Source organism: Dendronephthya gigantea, unplaced genomic scaffold (assembly GCF_004324835.1).
Source record: "Dendronephthya gigantea isolate DGI-Jeju-01 unplaced genomic scaffold, DenGig_1.0 000741F, whole genome shotgun sequence".
NCBI lineage: Eukaryota > Metazoa > Cnidaria > Anthozoa > Malacalcyonacea > Nephtheidae > Dendronephthya > Dendronephthya gigantea.
The window spans coordinates 4,982-25,095 of record NW_021163751.1 but is presented as its reverse complement, the minus strand read 5'-3'; the positions used below and the strand labels follow the sequence as shown (position 1 = coordinate 25,095).

Genomic DNA, 20,114 nt, shown 5'->3' with positions numbered 1-20,114 from the left:
TGTCAGTGCCTTTTTAAGAAATTTTCACTGGGGGGGCAATGCAGGAAAAAGGCGAAACGAAAAATGAGCCGACGAGGTTTGGCGAACGCGTGAGACAGAAGGAAACCTATGTTTAAATGCAAACAATAATTTTAACTCTTTGCAGTTATAGTTGTACAGCATTTAGGAAAAAAATTTGGCCACAAAATCTCTTTGTTTATATGTTTCAAGACATGGCCTTGCACTGCGTCGGTCTTTTTTGCTGCATGAAAAAGGATACAACGGCTGGCCTTGGGTCATATAAAGCAGTAGGGACACCGTTCCAGGCTATAATCATTGTATCATTTAATGTTTTCTTTGTGACGAGGTTTAGAAAGCTAGCATTCTATTCAATTAATTCTATGAAATCTATCGCTACTGTGAAATATTTGTCGAAGAACATATTATGCATTACATGCAAAATGGCTGTGGAGAAAGCCGTATGGAAGGCCATAATCTCTTTATCATGCAAGTAAATCAACAGCAATTCTCAGAGCAATCATGAGCAATACGGTGTCGTAAACGGGGGCAGAAATGTAGTTACTGGGGGGGCAAATGCATTCTCTGGGGGGGCAATTGCCCCCCAGATATATAGTTACGTAAAAAAGGCACTGTAACATGTCAAACATTTGTCAAACATGGACGATAGTGGAAGGAGATCGAGAGATGATCCAACTTTTAAAGCTGGGCAAAAACACTATTGCTCAAAGATTCACATGAGAAAGCTGTTCGGAGATGATTCGAAACGTTTTGACAAATTTAGGTTTGTATGAACGAAACAGACTGGGGCCGGTTGTATGAAAGCCGGATAGCGCAATGGATAGCTCTATCTACCGGATAGTGTTTTTTTCAATCGCTTTAAAATCGCCCGTTTTTTGGCATAACTTTGATTAAATCTTAGTATTCCTAAATCGAGGACCTCTTTAATAATTGTTGGGTCCAGTATCATCAGGGCAATACACAGAGAATGGAGTCAGACAGTCAGTGCATGGACAACAATTAAGTAACCATTTGAAAATTATCACAATATGGCAGAACAAACCAAATAAATTAATTGTGGACGTCCATCTTTATAAACTGTGCCATAAATTTGAAAATATATAGTGTGTTTGTCTTAATGATCCACATATACCCATAGATCTTTTATCTGACTATCAATAATATTCTGTAAACCTAATTAATCCATTAGCAAAATTCCTTATAGTTTTTTATGGTGTGTATATGCTATTTAATTACAATAGGTCTTACTCATAATGATGACAAACATATCACATGTTTGATTAGTTCCACAAAGCTAACAACCCAATCAAACGTTTGACTGTGACCCCCAAACCCATCTTGCCACCTGTGAGTTTTGCAAAATATCAAACTGGATTCATAATTGATTAAATGGGTTAATTGCAAAAATAGAATTGCAAAACATAGAATATGGTTATTCGGGTATAATGGTTATTCCAAAAGCTGTTTACTCATGTCTAATTATCATCCCAGTTCACATAGAGTTCACTGCAGACAAAACATTAGTCATGTGTCACCTGTAGTGAACTCTATGTGAACTGGGATGATAATTTGCCACCAGTTTGAAGCTGATTTGAATAACCAGTGCCCAGCCTAACTTGTTAACTCGATTCACAAACATGCCGAGAAACAAAAAAAGCAGTGGCAGATATAGGGTTGTGCAGAATAAATTACACAGCTCAATTTTAAATTCAAAACACCTTAATAACAACGCTATTGGTTGTAGGTTTGAAAAGAATATTTTTCCCAAATATTGTTAGCAGAGTGTAAAAACAATCAATTTCAAAAGAAATGAATATCCCCCCTCCCATGAAATGACTGCAGGCCGGCCCTGCTGATCACTCTGATGTATGTTACACCATAGGTTAGACATTTATATAGTTAAGAGCCTGCTTACATAATCCCTTAAATCAGTTTAGATTTTGTAGTAAACCCCTCTCAATATTCAAATTCAAGCTGAAAAGACATTTTTGGTTTCATTATATTGCATTTCATCACAAGATAATTTTGCAGTGTTTATAAAATTTCTTTTTTAGTTTGTCAGTGGCTATACCTCTGATGGGGAAATACTCTTGGATTACTCAAAAAATATAATTACAGAGGAAACAATGAAACTTTTGTTTGAGCTGGTAAGATTTTTGAATATTCATGTTAGGATTTGTTTAGTTATTGCCTGGTCTGTATATTCAAATTTCATATAAAAGTGAGTTCTTTATTAGTTTTGTGGGGCCAAAATCAAAATCAGCGTAACATCAGGCTTCTGCATCTGCATGACGTCATGAGGAAGGTCTATTAAGCCAATGCCAATTTATATACTCCGTAAACAATATTAGGAAGCAATTTTGTTCAAAGATTTGTGTTAGAGTATTCTTTGTAGGTATTTTTTGTGAGCAGGTGGTCAAAGCTATTTCAGATACTGCACCATGCAGTTGTCATCTTTTTAAAGCTAGTTTATTGCACCCATTACCATGTGTGCATAGAAACCTGTAAAACTCTAAACAAACAGGTTTATATGTCATCCTACGTTTTCAGCAGATTTTTTAAGAGGATATACCCCCCAGCTTTTCCTCACTCCATTTCCCTTTTTATATATTACTGTAATTTCACTATAAATTTGAAATTTCAGGCTGAAAGTAGAAATGTTCTGGCGGCTCGGGAAAGGTTATTTTCTTGTGAAAAGATAAATTTTACTGAGGTAACGATATATAACCATACCATATAGCTACATCGTGTTTCAAAAACGTAAACCCTTTATCATCCTGTATCAAGCCTCTTTATAAATACCTATAATTTTATGCACTATGACAGGTTGAAGATTATAATGTTACAAACATTATATAATCTTCAACGTGAGAAAACATCGCCTTTTTTAATGGATCAAAACCTCTATAATGGCTAATTAATATCCCGTAACACAAAACACTTCAAAGTATTTTTTTGTATATCAATAGATTTAATCTATTTTCTATGTTCTAATGTGTAGAAAAGAGCAGTTCTTCAGGTTGCTCTTCGTAATCGTTCCAACACACCCATTTTTGTTGATAGTAAAAATGTATGTATAGAACTTTGAATATACATTCACCCATATCACCTCGAAACGAAATTTGAATATACGTACCGCTTTTATAGATTATCGGCGGTGCCTTTAAGTATTAAATTAATATATAATCATAAATTAATATTGTGTTTCTGTGTTTTCTAGCCCGGTTTATATGTTATTTTTAGGAAAGGTGTGCAACTTTTTCCCTAAACGATTTGTGTGTTCTCCAGCACAGCTTTAGCTGTGTAATGAAACACACCATGGTGTGTACGAAAACACACCTTCTTTGAAAACACACCTTAGAATGTGTTAAAATTTGGACAAGCAGAAAACACATCTTTTGGTGTGTTTTTTGACACACCTTGCTATGTGTTAACACACCTTTGGAGATGCTATTTGCACACATTATGATGTGTTAAACACACCTTTAGGTGTGTTTGAAAACCTATTTTTAGGTGTGTTAAAATTTGGACAAAAAAGGTGTGCAAATTTAACACACCTTTTTTAGTGTGCGCCAGAAAAGGCGTCTTTTATTAACGTTTTTAGATCATTTAACACGTCGATATTACTATCAGTATATGTTAAAAATAAAGCAGTCCACAATGTAGATTGTAGAGTAACATTGCCTAAAGAAAAATTTAAAAGTACGAAGTGCCTCTGCCAAAAAGTTTCGAATTTTAAAACAAAACATATTTTACGATCATTTATCTGCGCATTAGCCAAGCGCATTTGTCTTCACTGCATGTAGGCGCGATTTGCTATGAATACCGATTAAGAAGCCCTCTCTCAAAGTAAACAGAATCGGCAATTAAGAAGCTAACACACTCGAAAAGCAAATACCGTCGTTTTCATTTCACGTGTACACGTGCTCATAAAACATGTTTTAATTAGAGTCAAAGTTGTAACGTTTGGGTAAAGAAAACTTTTTTCCATTATCGCTAAAAACAGGCACAGGCAGCTAGGATACGTGTTCAGAAATAGGTTTTTACTGAAAAGGATTGCTTATAGCATTTAAGAAAGAAACTAAATAAACTCACCTTTCTTCTATTTTGCCAAGAACTGACGACGCACACGAACACACCCCAAACTCAACCCAATTCTTGCTATCGTACATATACGTCCGCCCTTCTCTTGTTTAGAAAACGTCTGGTTGCTACAAGGCATGATAAGGATTCGAAACATTTATCACCTAATTCACCTTACATCTCTCTGCTATAAACTTGTAAAGCAAACTGGGTTGAAAGTAAGCACGTACCATCTCAAGTTCCGTTTCCATTTTGTCTCTGTTTATTTTCGAGATTATAATCACCAAATACTTCCTTACCAACTACTTACAGCCTTGGCCGATTAACAAATTTGCTAATGGAGCACTGCATGTAACCCCCCAAAAAAATGATTACGTGGGCATTTTTATTTTGGATATTATCAGTTCAATAGAGTACTGTAGCCCAAAAAAGAAACATGAATACATAGGCATTCTTTTTTCGTTATTATCTGTTCAATGGAACATGTAACCCAAATAATTTTTGCAAATATTTGTCGGGCTTCTATAGAGCATTGAGCTCAACGTTAATTGAATTAACTATATAAAAATGAGTGGAAAACGTGGATGTGGTAGTTGTCCGAAGTGTAAAACTAACTATTTCAACCGTTATAAGCCGGCATTAGGCCCAAATTGCAATTATGCAGTAGAAGGTTCGTACGTGCCAAAGGAGAAAAAAGCAAAGTTAAATATTTTACCAGCTGCCTTTGTGTGTGAAAACGTAGCATCAATATCGACCACAAATTGCAACGATCGGTGTTTTGTTTCTCGTAGCAAAGAGGGATTATGGATATGCCTACAGGAGTCTTGCAAGCAGAGAAGGGCCGTTGTGTTAAATAGTGACTGTACTCAGTTTAGATGCGAGCACATAGACAAAGCTGTTTATCAGCTTTCTCAACCAAAAACGCAACACATGATAAGTGTAATGTATATATATATATATATATAGACACGGACAGTAATAGCTAAATATAGACTTGATATTGATTAGGGGATTGATTGACATTAATTGAGGGAGATCTAGTTATGTAAGGGATATAGAAAGATACATAGAAAAAGCGTAAGAAACAAGCAATATTACATTGGCGACGAAGACTAAAACAAGTGATTAAAACATATTATAATGGCGACATATCTCACGCCTATGCCACCGTTTGACCCTGATGCTGACGCGGGAGGAAATATAGCGGCTAAATGGCGTACTTGGTTGGCAGATTTCAAAACATTTCTAACGGCGAGCAACATTACAAACAAGACACGCCAACGAGCATTACTTTTATACCAAGCAGGACCGCGAGTACGGGAAATCTTTCGACACTTTCCAGACCCTGGTAACGACGACGACTTCGATAAAGCGACGGAACTTCTCACCGAATACTTCGAGCCTCAAAAAAATCGATTATACGAAGTCTACAAATTTCGACAAGCAAAACAGAGCGACACGGAAACGATAGATCAATACCACACGCGTCTACGAACACTGTCAAAAAACTGTGAGTTTTCAGATGTAGAGTTCGAAATTATGGTACAAATTGTTATTGGAGGAAAGTCAAGTCGCGTGCGTAAACAAGCGTTGCGAGACCCCAAGTATGTTTTAAAAGATCTTTTGCTCGCAGCCAGGCGGGAAGAAATAAGCAAGACGCATGCAGCTGACATTGAAGGACATTTAGACAGCTGCAATATTCAAGCAGTTAAAACGCCAACCGCGAAAGAAACAAAACACAAGACATCCAATAAGACATGTTTTTACTGTGGTGGCAGCTACCCTCACACCAACAAACCGTGCCCTGCCAAAAACAAGACATGTGCCAATTGTGGTAAACTAAACCATTTTGCTAGCCAGTGCCGCAGTAGCAACACGAGAGAAAATAGACAAACTGGTAAACCACGCGAAGACCTACGACCAGTTAACACAGACCTCCAGGACAACACTAGCAGCGACAGTAGTGGTCCAGAATATTGTTACGCGGTCAACAACAAACAAAAACACCCGCAAGCGTCAATTGCTCTCAATGGACAAAGAGTAAAAATGACCATTGATACGGGGTCAAGCATAAATGTAATCGATAAACACACGTTCCAACAACTGCGAGATATCCGACTTCAGCCAACATCCGTGAAAGCATATCCCTTCAATTCCACAACACCTGTGAAGATGGAAGGAAAATTCCGCGTTTTAGCAGAGTCGAAACACAAATTCACGGTAGCTACCATATTTGTTACTTCTGACGACGGCGGTTGTTTACTTAGTTCTGAAACTGCACAAGAACTTGGACTCGTAAGTCTCCATTTAAATCAGATAAACAAGGAAACAGAACGTTCAAAAATCACACCAACAACGAGCGATAAAAACCTCGCACGCATCCTAGATAAACATGGCCCTGTGTTCTGTGGACTTGGGAAACTAAAGAACAAACAAATCGAATTAGTTATCGATGAAACCGTTTCACCAGTTGCACAACCGCAGCGCCGAGCACCGTTCCATTTACGCGGAAAAATTGAAGATGAAATACGCAGATTAGAACAGGATGACATCATTGAGAGAATACCCGAAGGAATTTCAACGGAGTGGGTTTCCCCAGTCGTCGTCGTCCCAAAGCGTGACGATAAGATTCGATTGTGCGTAGATATGCGAGTAGCAAATACAGCTATTCAGAGAACTAGACATCCCATACCCACTCTAGAAGCTGTCTCTATTGAGCTTAACGGAGCTCGGTTTTTCTCAAAACTTGACCTAACTCAAGCCTACCATCAACTGGAGCTGAACCCAGCATCTCGGGGAATAACAACTTTCTCCACTCATCTCGGTTTATATCGCTATAAAAGATTAAACTACGGCACAAATGCTGCAGCGGAACTCTTCCAACACACCCTACAGGAGACATTACAAGGAATTCAAGGAGCTAAAAACATCGCAGATGACATCATCGTGTTTGGAAATACTCGACAGGAACATGACCAAGCATTAGAAGAAGTACTTACACGTCTGCAAGAGAGTAACCTGACTCTCAATCTACAAAAGTGCAAATTCCTCAAAAAGAATCTTGAATTCTTTGGACTGGTATTCACAGAAAAAGGTGTTAGCCCAGACCCCAAGAAAGTGGACGCTTTCGCCAATACAAAACCACCAACAACAGTCGGTGAAGTGAGAAGTCTATTAGGAATGGCTAACTACAGTGCTAAGTTCATCAAAAACTACGCGACCATTACAGAGCCACTCAGAAAATTGACCCAAAAAAACGCTCGTTTTACATGGACGACAATACACCAGAAAGCATATGAAGACCTAAAGAGTGCTCTGACTAACAGTCCAGTTATGAGCCATTTCGATACATCCAAAGAAACCTCAGTCCTGGTGGATGCAAGTCCCGTTGGTTTATCTGCCATATTGACGCAAAAGGATCCAAAAACAAACGAAGACAACACTATCGCTTATGCCAGCCGAGCATTATCCCCAGTAGAACAACGGTACTCACAAACCGAGAGGGAAGCTCTCGCGATCGTGTGGGGCATTGAACATTTTCACCTTTACCTGTTCGGTGCACCTTTCAACCTAATTACTGATCACAAGCCATTACAGTTGATCTACAACAATCCTCGGTCCAAACCTCCAGCTAGAATAGAACGTTGGTTTCTAAGACTTCAGCAATACCATTTCAATGTTATCTACAAACCAGGCAGTGTTAACCCAGCAGATTTCCTGTCACGACATCCGCAATCGAAGATACCAAAACACAACCTTGCTGAAGAATACATAAACTTCATCTCGACTAATGCCGCGCAAACCACAATTCCAATACAAGTTATCAAGGAACATACGGAAAAGGATCCCAGTCTCAATGCAGTAAGAGAAGCAGTTAAGTCTGGTAACTGGGGCAGCAGTCATGTAAAGCCATTCATAAACATCAAAGATGAAATAACAGTGGACCATACAAATGGTGTAATCCTCCGAGGAACACGTATTATAATACCATCAACTCTACAAGCGAAGATAGTAAAACTTGCCCACAGCGGTCATCAAGGACTTGTCAAAACAAAAGCCTTGTTACGTCAGTATGCCTGGTTCCCTAACATTGATAAAGCTGTAAAAGAAGAGATCGATACCTGCTTTCCGTGCCAAATTAATGGTCCAACCGATCCACCCCAGCCTTTACTAACTCCAGAAACGCCGGACGGTCCTTGGCAAACTGTACATGCAGATTTCTACGGCCCGCTTCCCACCGGACAGTATATCATAGTGTTAATTGATAAATATTCAAGATACCCGGAGGCTGAAATCATCACAAGTACATCTGCTAAAGCACTTATACCAAAAACCGATGCTATCTTCGCGCGACATGGAATTCCACTGAAAATAAAGACGGATAACGGTCCTCCTTTCAATAGTAAAGAATTCAAAGATTATTTAACAAAGATTGGCGTAGAACATGAGACATCAACACCTGAATGGCCACAAGGTAACTCAGAAGCAGAAGCTTTTATGAAACCTTTGGCAAAAGCAATCAAGACCGCTCGTTCAGAACATCGTAACTGGGTCCAAGAACTTTCGAGGTTCCTGTTAAGCTATCGCACCACACCCCATTGTTCTACCAACATACCGCCCGCTCAGCTTCTCTTTAATCGGCCTGTCAGAGGAGTCCTACCCATGTTGAACCCAAAAGCTAAAGTACTAAACAGACATAAAGAAGCCAAATCGAATGACTCCAATGCCAAAGACAAAGGAGAGAATACGCAAACAAACGAAGGAGAGTGGCGCCGTCAGAGATACAAGTGGGAGACACAGTCATTCTTAGACAGAAAAAGAAAAACAAATTTACAACCAAGTTCGAACCAACTCCTTACACGGTGCTTGAACGTAAAGGAGTGACAATAGTAGCTGAAAACCAAAGACATAAGGTGACAAGAAATGTATCGTTCTTTAAGAAGATACCAGACGCCGCAAAGGAATCCGAAGATGAAGATGATTGGAACGCACCGACAGGAAATGCACTCATCGAACGAGCAGCGGACGAACCAACGCCAGAACCAGTGGTGAGAAGGTCAACAAGGCAGCGTAGACAGAGAGAACTTTTTGGAAATGCAATAAACCCAAACTTGATAATTCATTAAACAAAGGGAGAGATGTAATGTATATATATATATATATAGACACGGACAGTAATAGCTAAATATAGACTTGATATTGATTAGGGGATTGATTGACATTAATTGAGGGAGATCTAGTTATGTAAGGGATATAGAAAGATACATAGAAAAAGCGTAAGAAACAAGCAATATTACAATAAGCGCTGAACAGCTAGTATCGTATCCATGTTCCAATGCTTTGCGGGACACAATTCGTGGAAACCTTGAGGATTTATCGCTTAGATATGATTGCACACCAGAAGTAGAACTAAGTGATACGGTATTTGCAGTATATGCAACAGCGGCGCGAGCAATCCGTTGGGATTCTGCCACGTCAAGCGAAATGCTGACCATCCCTCTATAACCTGTTGTGGTAAAAATTGCCGTAGAATAATGTCTGAGGCGAAGCAGGAATGAGTGCAAGCATTATGTATTCATATCCACACAATGCTGTGTGCTCTAGCTTTGACCTCACCTATATCGAAGGCGGTGACCAATGAACCAGCAGATATAACCTTAGAGGAAACGATCACGGAACTGCCGGAACGCGTCACGACGGAAGCTAGCAGTATTCAAAGGGAATCTACTTTGAAGGTATGATATTTCGTTTCCTACGGCAGCTAGTGTGAATAATGTGGATATTTTTGGGTGTTCTTCTAGCCTCAAATTATAACTTTTTTGTGAATGCTTCGTGCAGTTGAAAAATCATCAATAATTATTATATTAGTTGTTGTTCCAAAAAAGACTGCGACGTTTATTAAATTTTAGCACTTACGATGCGGCGATTATTGAAGAGCGGGGTTAATTAATAACATTCTTGATTATTTTACTTGATTTATTCGAGCTGGACTTTTAAATAGTCACGATAAACCTACATTTCCAGACTGAAGAAATAACTGAAAAGTTATGATTTCGGAGAGAGATAATGTTTAGATTACGCGCGAACCATGACCATTGCTCACGACAACCACGCCCATTTTCATAATTGTCCCATGTTAAATTTAACTACACAGTAAATTAATTAAAAGGCACCATTTTAACTCCCAAGACCCCTTTTAAACGGGCTATATTGACATTATTAAATCAGGATCATTTTTGGCCCGATTCAAAGTTCTGTTTGGGCCCTATATTTTGGAGAGCTGATCAGGCCTTTCCCCTCTTTTTATAGAGCAATTATGACTATTGTACAACAGAGGAAAATAGCCATTTTAGGCCTATTAATAAATGAGAAGCATTATTGGCCCCAGTAACAGCCCCAGTTTTTAAAAGAGCCAAAAAAGCCCGTTGGAGCCATTTTGGCTTCTACGGTTCATTCACGTTCTGGTCATTCACGTTCTGGCATCAGGATAAATTAGCTCTTAGAAGCATTATTGGCACCACACTAGAGACATTTTAAAAGCCAAAACAGCTCTTGGAGCCTTTTTAGCCCCTCTCTGTTTTTACGAATATGACCATGAAGAGAGTTGTATAAAAAAATTGTAAATATGGATGTAAACATCGATATTTATAATCCTTGGCGTTTTTAGATGGCATTTACACGGTCACTTCCATATGGTACCGACATGAAGTCCAACATATTAATTTCCACCGAGAAGGATGCGGGTAGTGTTATGGGTCTGGATTGAGGATGGCCACATCAGTTTGTTCCAGTAGAAGAGATATGCAAACTCTGTTCGTCTTTTTTGTCCGAGCCAATGTTTCATCCAGGTCAAAGAGGAAAATCACACCTGCATGTTAACAGAAATGAATCCATTAAAAGAGATCGAAATTAAAGTGAAGTTTTGCAAAGAAATAACAAGTGCAGAGCCATGCATCAATCAATCCCCACAGAAATTGGTAAGCAGAAAAAGTTTAAGGTTTTGACTCCCTATATAGTTTATGAACTGGTAATTTTATGAGTTTTAACTTCGGTTTGATTATGATTATAGAAAACACTGTAATGGTGTAACAATAACGTTACAATTGCAGTTATAGCGAATGTTTTGTCCGTATAACATTTTAAAAATTGCCATATTCCATAAAGATATTATATTCTATAAAACCGCATTCAAATTTAAGTGCATTCAAATAGACATATAAACTTCTCAAATTTATAGATAACATATACCAAAGAAAACGAGCAACATGGCAGCATGATTTCGTTAGAGGAAAAGGCGGTTTACACCAGAAATGGAAATGCATTCAAGATCAAGATTGAAGAATTGCCGCCAATAATGCCTGATGCCATGCGAAATGAGAGCGCTATGAACTCCGAACACGAGAAACAGAGTGCCATTTTAAAATCTTTGGAGTATGACGGTTCGTTTCATTATAATTATGTAATAATATATTATATGTAGATCAGATTGACCAGTCCAACTCATGGTTCTGTAGGAAGGCGGGGTTTTAAGTATAGAGCCAGAGGTATATAAATTACCTTTTCTTCCGATGTGACAAGATGTATATTATCTTCGACTAGCTACTAGGATTAACTTGACATATTGTAATTGTGTTGTGGCGCATTTATAATTTTTTTACTAATAATTTTGTTAAGGTGATCCAGCAAATTACACCAACTCATAAAGGAAAAACAACTGGATATAGAGAATCTTAAAGAAATGTCTTTTGAAGCGATAAAAGATATATGCGAACAATGTTCCATTTCCACTCAGAGAAAATCAAAGGTAAATGCAACATTAATATCAATTTTATTAACATAAACGTATATATAAATTTAGTGTGGCGTATTTGCGAATACCGAGATTATACGTTTCGATATCTCCAAGCTATAGTGGAACACGAGATTACTGGCCACTGGCCAAAAATATTTTTGAAATTTAAAGGGAAATTTATCAGATTCTGTAGCTGTCCAGTGCAAAGTAGCCTTGCGTAAAAAAGTAAAAGCGTGAAATAGCGAAAAAACATTCACGTGTACTATACAAACGATGCATGCATGTGTGTACAAATAAAATAAATTTTTATCGTTTTATACAATATACTAAAATAAATTTTTATCGTTTTATACAATATACCAAAATAAATTTTATGCTCTGTTGCAGTGTACTGTCGCATCAATGTTTCTTTGCTTGACTGAGTCAGTACGAGATGCTGTAGACTTGTATTTGTCAATGAAATACCACCCGATACTCTTTATCAACGACACACCATGTGGGTTAGCACGCGGCATATAGAATGTAGATTTCCAGATATCTGCACAGACTTATGAGGAAACATAGGTGGTTGTTTTGAAACACCAACAACTGAAAGGGATCCGATTCAGGTATCTAGAAATAAGACAAACATCGTATAATTATCTCATGTACATTATGTATAGGTGGCATTTGCATTTGCAGGACCAAAAATGCTGTTTTGGAATATATGAGAATATAAAGGCATATATATATTAAAATATTAACTTTTTACATGACTGGAAAATGAAATATCAACTTCGTCACATTTATTGTCCCCCTAAACAAGGGATTCGCTCGACTGTCAAACATGACTTTGGAAAACGGCTAAGTACATTTAGTTCTTTGAATGTTTGCTTGATGCAATCAATATTATATAACTTGTTTGTGCAAAAACCACGAAAATTTGGTATTGCGGAGCTTTCGTTCGTATGCCCGGAAATTATAGTCAGTGAAATTTCCACTAAATATAATTACCTTTAGGCCTCGGCTATAAAGAATTAAAAAGAAAATTCAAAATCTTACAGAAAATACCATCTAAAGAAAGCCATGAATGCATGCATGTTTATAAGCAACAACCTGGCAACATTATAGCTACATTTAGTAAAGATATAAGCGAGAATAGTCAAATATAAAATATGAACGCAAGAGCAAGATGATCTGATAATAGGAATAAATTTGATTCGATTTTTAACAATTCATTATGCAGATTATAAATATAATCCCGCCTCTTTAATTTTGGAGACGCACTTCACTACTGCTGGAGAGCAGTTCGCGATATATAGCCGGTTATTTTTCGAAATATATTAGGCCTAATAGTTACCTGGGCGTACTTTATGTTACAGAACCACAACATTCCAGCAATCGTGCCGCCTGAATACAAAATGGACGGTACTGTATACATCGAGGCCGAAGATAGTGCATATGTCGACCCTGCTACTGGTTCAACTGACCGCTATATCTTGGGAGATAAATTCCATTCGACCACGAATCCTCACAAATCACCTTTATGCGCGTATCATGACATCAACCTTTGTGATCAGGCAAACTGCGTGGTAACCAGTACGCAAGAATCGCAAAACAACCGAAAGAACATCAGGCGGTTGCATAGTTCATGTCATCAAAATTTCGAAACACACATTTTATTTAATTACTTGCTGGATTTCTATCGAAATGAACAAGTCGTGAAAGATCAGGAGCGAAATCTCTCAAAACTGCTTAAGCGAAACCAGAAACTAGTGAGAGATAATTTGCTACGCTTCGTGGTGCGCTAGTTGCCTATTTGCAGTGACGTATATTCATGTTAACAGACTGTGAAGAGAGAGGTGTTGGGGGCTATTGGAATCCGAAAAACCGCACAAAAAAACAAAAACCAGAACCCCGTAGTAATTAAATTACGACCGAAGCCGAAAACCGCATATAGACCCGTATACTGCATAACCATCAAATAATTATAATCCTTAAAATCCTTAAACGTTTTATATCCCATTGTTTTACGTAACTAATTTTAGTTCTTTAAACAAAAAATCTTGCAAAACTCGCGAAAAGACTGGGAATGGAATGCGTAAATTACGTAACCTTTTGCCACCAGTGAATCATGGGATATTGGCATATCGCGCCAAATAATTTTCTTTCAGTATTGAAACACGCTTAGCTTGTGTACCTTTCTGCCTTTTTGTGCCTCAAAATGTCCTTTCTTCACTTAAACCAATGCTCAACTCCGGACTAAGTTATCGATTTTTCACCTGTTTTTTTTTGACTTTGTAAACGAAGGAATGTATATAAATACAAGCATTTCATATTCTGCTTCTTCAGTGATATTCCTTCATTATCATATTGAAGTAAAGGTACTTATCTCTACTATTTTTTACGTTTTTGAAAATCAGATTGACGGTGGTGACTTTTCGACTTTTATCCCAGTAATTAAACAGCGAAAACGGTTTTTAAAGCTGTGGACGTCTGTCACGGGAAAAGTAGAATTTCAAAATAGCTCACATTTCGTTGAGAATGGTTGGTTTCACAATATTTGAAATAGCTATTAAAAGTTAAAAGGTGGTTTTTTGAACTTTTTTCGAAGCAACTTGGAGTATAAGATTAAGGAAGTTGTTTGTCGGAACAGCCGTCATTGAAAAAGGCGTTTTAAGATTGATTATTGAGTATGACCATTGGCCAGTGAAATGAAAATAACTGGAACGCTACGGTCGTTACCTTCCGACCAAAAGTTGAAACTAAGTCACCCTCAGTCTTTACACGCAAAAACAAGCGCGGCCGAAACAAATGTATTTTGTTGTGATTTCGTAAATCTGATAAAAACTCCAAAAAAATTTTTTTACAGATAAATAACTGCCGGCTTAGTACTTCCAGTCGGCTGAGACATTCTTGATGTTAGTAGAATGCATTTTATGGTCCTAATTTTAGAAATGCGGAGAAGACAGTTCTTCACTATAGGAAAAAGCGTAGAGCCTAGCGTGACAATGCAGGAATATTTGCTTTATCTATATTAATAGAACTTTTTTGTCATCTAGTCACTTGGAATTAAATAAACATAAACTTATAATTTTAAACAATGTCTATCAAGTGTATTTTGCGATGAAATTTTAGCTTTTAGGATATCCGTTTCGTACAAATGTTGTTGTCAAAATTGCATATCGCTGTGAACTTGTTCCGTTTAAGAGAATTTGTTTCCAATCCGATCGGCAACTGCAGACGTAATTCGTGAAACAGTTCACCTGGTTAAATTTAAGATTAATTCCATTATATATGATTCCACAAAAAAGACATTTAAAACCATGAAACAAACAAAAAACCAAATTTCTTTCAAATTCGCTCTGCATCTGCAGTCATCTCGCGAGTCACCCGCAAATGAAGCCAAAAATTTGCCACAGAGTCCCGCGAATTTTGGCCTCGGGCTGCGCTCTCAGGAATTACACAAACCTCCCTTGCCTTCGGGGCATTTAATCACTAATTTCCCTCATGTCATGATATTACGTATAAGAATAATATAGTCAAAGATCCGGAGCATAAACTTCATAATTTGCTCCCACCGTTACATCATGACCTTGAAAATGAACGTAAATTTAACATACCACACTTTCATACTGATCGTGCCAAGAATTATCCCCGAGCCGGTGCGAAGCACCGGGCAAGGGTACTAATTTCACCCGGAGATTTTAATTACGCCCGGGAATGCAAAATGCGAAATGAAAGTTGTCATTATGTCATGGACGTTGGGCGTTTTTGTAAGTTATGCGCATGCGTGAGTATAAGACGAGTTAAAACTGGTAACTAGCAAACGTTTACAAACGTGCGATTGGCTAAATTAAAATTTGGGTCACGTCAGCATAACTGATATTTTGAATTATAAACCTTTTTTAAATAATATTTTTCATTTGGATGGTCTTAATTAAAAATATACGAAAAATTGACTCGTAAAATTGATTAAAATATAATGTAAAAGATACCTTTGGATAGAAAAATTTTCATTCTAATGGATGGTGAAATATCTACGATTTTGAAGCATTTTTAAAGTGTTTTTGAACAGGTAAATGGGTAGATTTCGGTATTTTAAAGTATACTATTGTTTTGTAAGTTTAATATGTGGATTTATCAACAAATGTATGACCCCTCTTTGAATTTATTCGTCAATATATCGTTGAAATGATTTGGATTTGAAAAGTATTTATTTATTATAAAGGTGAATTTGTTTAAAAAGTAATTGAAATTTCGCTAAGAATTGTAGTATTTAAAACTATTCGTTGCACAATTATGATTATATTATAGTCGAATTTGATAGCTCGAGAGTCGACTTTATAATTCTACCAAGATATAGGATTTTACTTTACGACTTCGATCATTCAGCAGAAACGAGTATCATAGAATTTCAGTGATGGAAATATTTTTATAGCTTTAAATATTGTTTATTGTTTAAAGTTTATTGCGTCAGGCGAGGGGACTTTGCATGCAATGTATTTCTAGTTTTATATTTAAGATGGCAGCTAAAACGTAATTCTAAACGTAATCCGTTTGAATACTGGAATGGATCGGAATTTGTTTCAAACCTTCTTTACTTGAAAGATTTTCTCGTGAAATAGAGAAAATGGGCTACTCGGAGCTGATGGAGGGGGGTCAGGGTGGCATTAAGCTGCACTGGAAGGGCAAATGCCTCCCCAGCATATGCGCTGAAAGAGGCCCTCAACACGTAAACTTGCGTGGACTGGCGGTGTGGTTGTCAAACAGAGCAATAACATGAAGTACCCGTAAACCATAAACCGCCGCTACAGATTTTGAACCAGACTGAGGATTCGTATTTACAAAAATTGTTGGTATTTGGAAAAAAATGCAAAGATAATGCAAAAACATAAAAATAATTCAACTAAAAAGATTCTAAAATATATTCTTATATAAAAAATACCTTCTTGAGTAAAACTAAAGGTTGCAGAGAAAGTGGAGATTGGAGTTGGATAATTATGATAACTCTTTATTATTCTGGTGGATAACGGTTGAAAACCTTGGTAGGTGTTGATTTTAATGTTTTATCACTCCTCAAAAGTTCAAGATTCCATTTTTAACTATGATTTGGAAAGTTAACGATGCCCTTTAGGATGCATGATTAAGAATTTTATTCAACCGGCCCCTGAATTGACTGAATTCGATTCGGATAGAAAAAAAAGCATATGTGTTATTTGGAATATATTTTTCTAAGAATGCAACCTGATTTGTATTAATCTCAATGATGTGGTACGTCTGCTTGAAGTTTTCTGTACTTTCTTACTCAATATTTATTTAATAGTTTAATAGTATGTATGGAAAAAAAGGCATCTTCACCTAAATTGTGTTCATGAATTTATATGTCATTCTTACATAGAAGATTAAAATTTTTTAGTGCAATAGACTTTGGCAATTTAATATAGAATCTTGAACAGATTATAAATTTAATAAAACCAGCAAATAATTGTTGAAAACGTTTTCATATGACTAAATAGCTATTTAGTCATATTATTGCCATAGTTAAATAAATATATAAATATGAGATAAATAAACCAGGACTACAGGATTTATTCTAATTTTGTACACTCCTTGTGGTAAACACTCAAATATGAATTTGTAATTCAATATTTTTTATTCTACATATGTGGTCATGTGTCTGATATATATGCCTATTGTACTATATATTTGACATGCACTATATATAAATATAAATATATAATATATATATTATATATATATATATAAATAATAAATAAATAAAAAACAAAAATGCAATTTGTGTAATATGAAGAGTGCTCGATGATAAAGAAGTAACAGAGCAGAAATATATTTATTGCTTAATAATATTTACAAATCGCTACTCAGAGTTTCACGCTAATGCGATTTCAAGCGATTGAGATACTACTCTAAGCTCTAACGGGTTTGTTTGGTTCGCGTTCTGGTTGCTGACGCGGTCTCTGCGTTTAAAATTCCACGCGCTGAATTTGTCTGTGACAGCATTCGAGAAAAGCTCATTTCGTTTGTTCAAGATTTCCGACTTGACTTATATTTGAAGCTTTTCCTCTGTGCAGAGCTTTGCAACGCTTCCGCCCGGAGTATAGGCTTGTGCACGCTTAATTATTGACCATTTTATAGCAAATTCTTGCAGGCATTCTTAGTTTCCACACATTTTGATAGTTCAGTTTCCGTTAGAGCTTAGAGAGTAGTATCTCAATCGCTTGAAAATCGCATTAGCGTGAAACTCTGAGTAGCGATTTGTAAATATTATTAAGCAATAAATATATATATATATATTATATATATATATATAATATATATATAATATATATATATACAATTAAGTAAAGTATCCAAGAAGAAAGAGTGCTCGATATCAAAATTTAATAGAGCGATTAAAATAAAATCAATGAAATATTACAAAATTTTGAATATATTGTTCGCTACACTCTGTGTTTCACGTTTCTTCTGAAACGATCATCAGGCGAATGATGAATTCATTATTATATATATATATATATATATATATATATATATAATAATTATTATATATATATATCAGCAACCAGAACGCGAACCAAACAAACCCGTTAGAGCTTAGAGAGTAGTATCTCAATCGCTTGAAAATCGCATTAGCGTGAAACTCTGAGTAGCGATTTGTAAATATTATTAAGCAATGAATGAATATTTCTGCTCTGTTACTTTGTTATCATATTAACAACAAAATTGCATTTTTATTTATATTTATTATATATATATATATATATATATATATATATATATATATATATATATAATATATATAAACTAATATTTGGTTCCGGTTGATTGCTTGTTGCATGAAACTTGAAGTAGCATTAAAAATTGTAATGAAAACATTAAATTAAATGCTATACAAAATTGTCTTGTATTGAGCACTTTCTGTTCTTGAAGATATTATAATTTATACACATATATATCTGCTATGAATCTGGCTTGAATCTAGAGAGACCTTTGGCTTCCATTCAACAAAGTCTCCACCACAGATACCCGAACTTCAACAATTCGAGCTTATGATGACTTACATGGTGCAAAACATCGAGTTCAGAAAGCCCTCCCCGAGTGAATTCCTTTCTACATTGTCCAAACACGAAGAGTCTATAAAGCAACCAACGATACCCTTGTGCCGGCTGACAAGACCACTAACTTCTACAAGCTACCGCCCACGGAATACAGAGCTCTTCTCAAAAAGAACATCGAAAAAGAGTGCAAGAAAGCCCCTACGGACGCCCTTAGCCAGATCAACAAAAAAGCCAGCTCCATCGCACACCAGCTCCATCGCACACCAGCTCAACCTAGAAGATAGAATTGAATCATTAGCATGCAAAAACTCATTCATCACGCTAAAAGACCATAAAGAGAACTTCGCAAACAGCCCTACATGTCGATTAATAAACCCAACGAAATCGGAAATCGGCAAAATCAGCAAGCGAATCCTTGACGATATAAACAAAGCCATAGTCAGTGCCACTGGTGTCAACCTATGGAAGAACACGAAAGCAACGCTTGACTGGTTTAACAACATTCAGAACAAAGGGAAGCATTCATTTATAACGTTTGACATTGTTAACTTCTATCCATCAATTTCAACAGAATTACTCAATAAAGCTTTGGATTTTGCTGCCACCCACACCCATATAGATCTAAGGGACAGAAACATCATCATGGAGGCCAAACAATCACTGCTCTTCGAGGACAAGTCTGCATGGGCAAAAAAGCAATCATCAAATCTGTTCGATGTGACCATGCATGGGCTCCTTCGATGGCGCAGAGACTTGCGAACTTGTTGGGACATACCTGTTATGCCAGCTCCCTGTCAAAATCAGGCGGAACATAGGTCTATACAGAGACGATGGGCTGGGTGCATTCTACGAGACCCCCCGGAAAATAGAAATCATTAAGAAAAAGATCTGCAGCGTTTTCAGTAGCAACAATCTAAAGATAACTATCGAGGCGAATAAGAAAGCCGTTAACTTCCTTGACGTGACACTAGATCTGCGCAACGGCTCCTACAACCCCTACATAAAGCCTAACAACACGCCTCTGTACGTCCACAGCGAGAGTAACCACCCGCCGATAATCATTAAGAACATACCCCTCAGCATTAACAGACGGCTGAACGAAATATCGTCAGACAAAGCGTCGTTCGACCAAGCAGCGCCAACTTATCAAAACGCACTCA

The 20,114-nt window shown here is 36.8% G+C and overlaps 1 long non-coding RNA gene and 1 pseudogene across 1 annotated transcript; both read left to right on the top strand.

Annotated features, from left to right (window-relative positions):
• The first annotated feature begins 487 nt into the window (after positions 1–487).
• LOC114544350 lies at positions 488–2,903 on the top strand. The gene is made up of 3 exons (XR_003690396.1): positions 488–781; positions 2,073–2,165; positions 2,663–2,903. It is a non-coding gene; the product is annotated as an uncharacterized LOC114544350 (long non-coding RNA).
• Positions 2,904–4,497: 1,594 nt separating this feature from the next.
• LOC114544349 lies at positions 4,498–13,983 on the top strand (annotated as a pseudogene).
• The last annotated feature ends 6,131 nt before the right edge of the window (positions 13,984–20,114 follow it).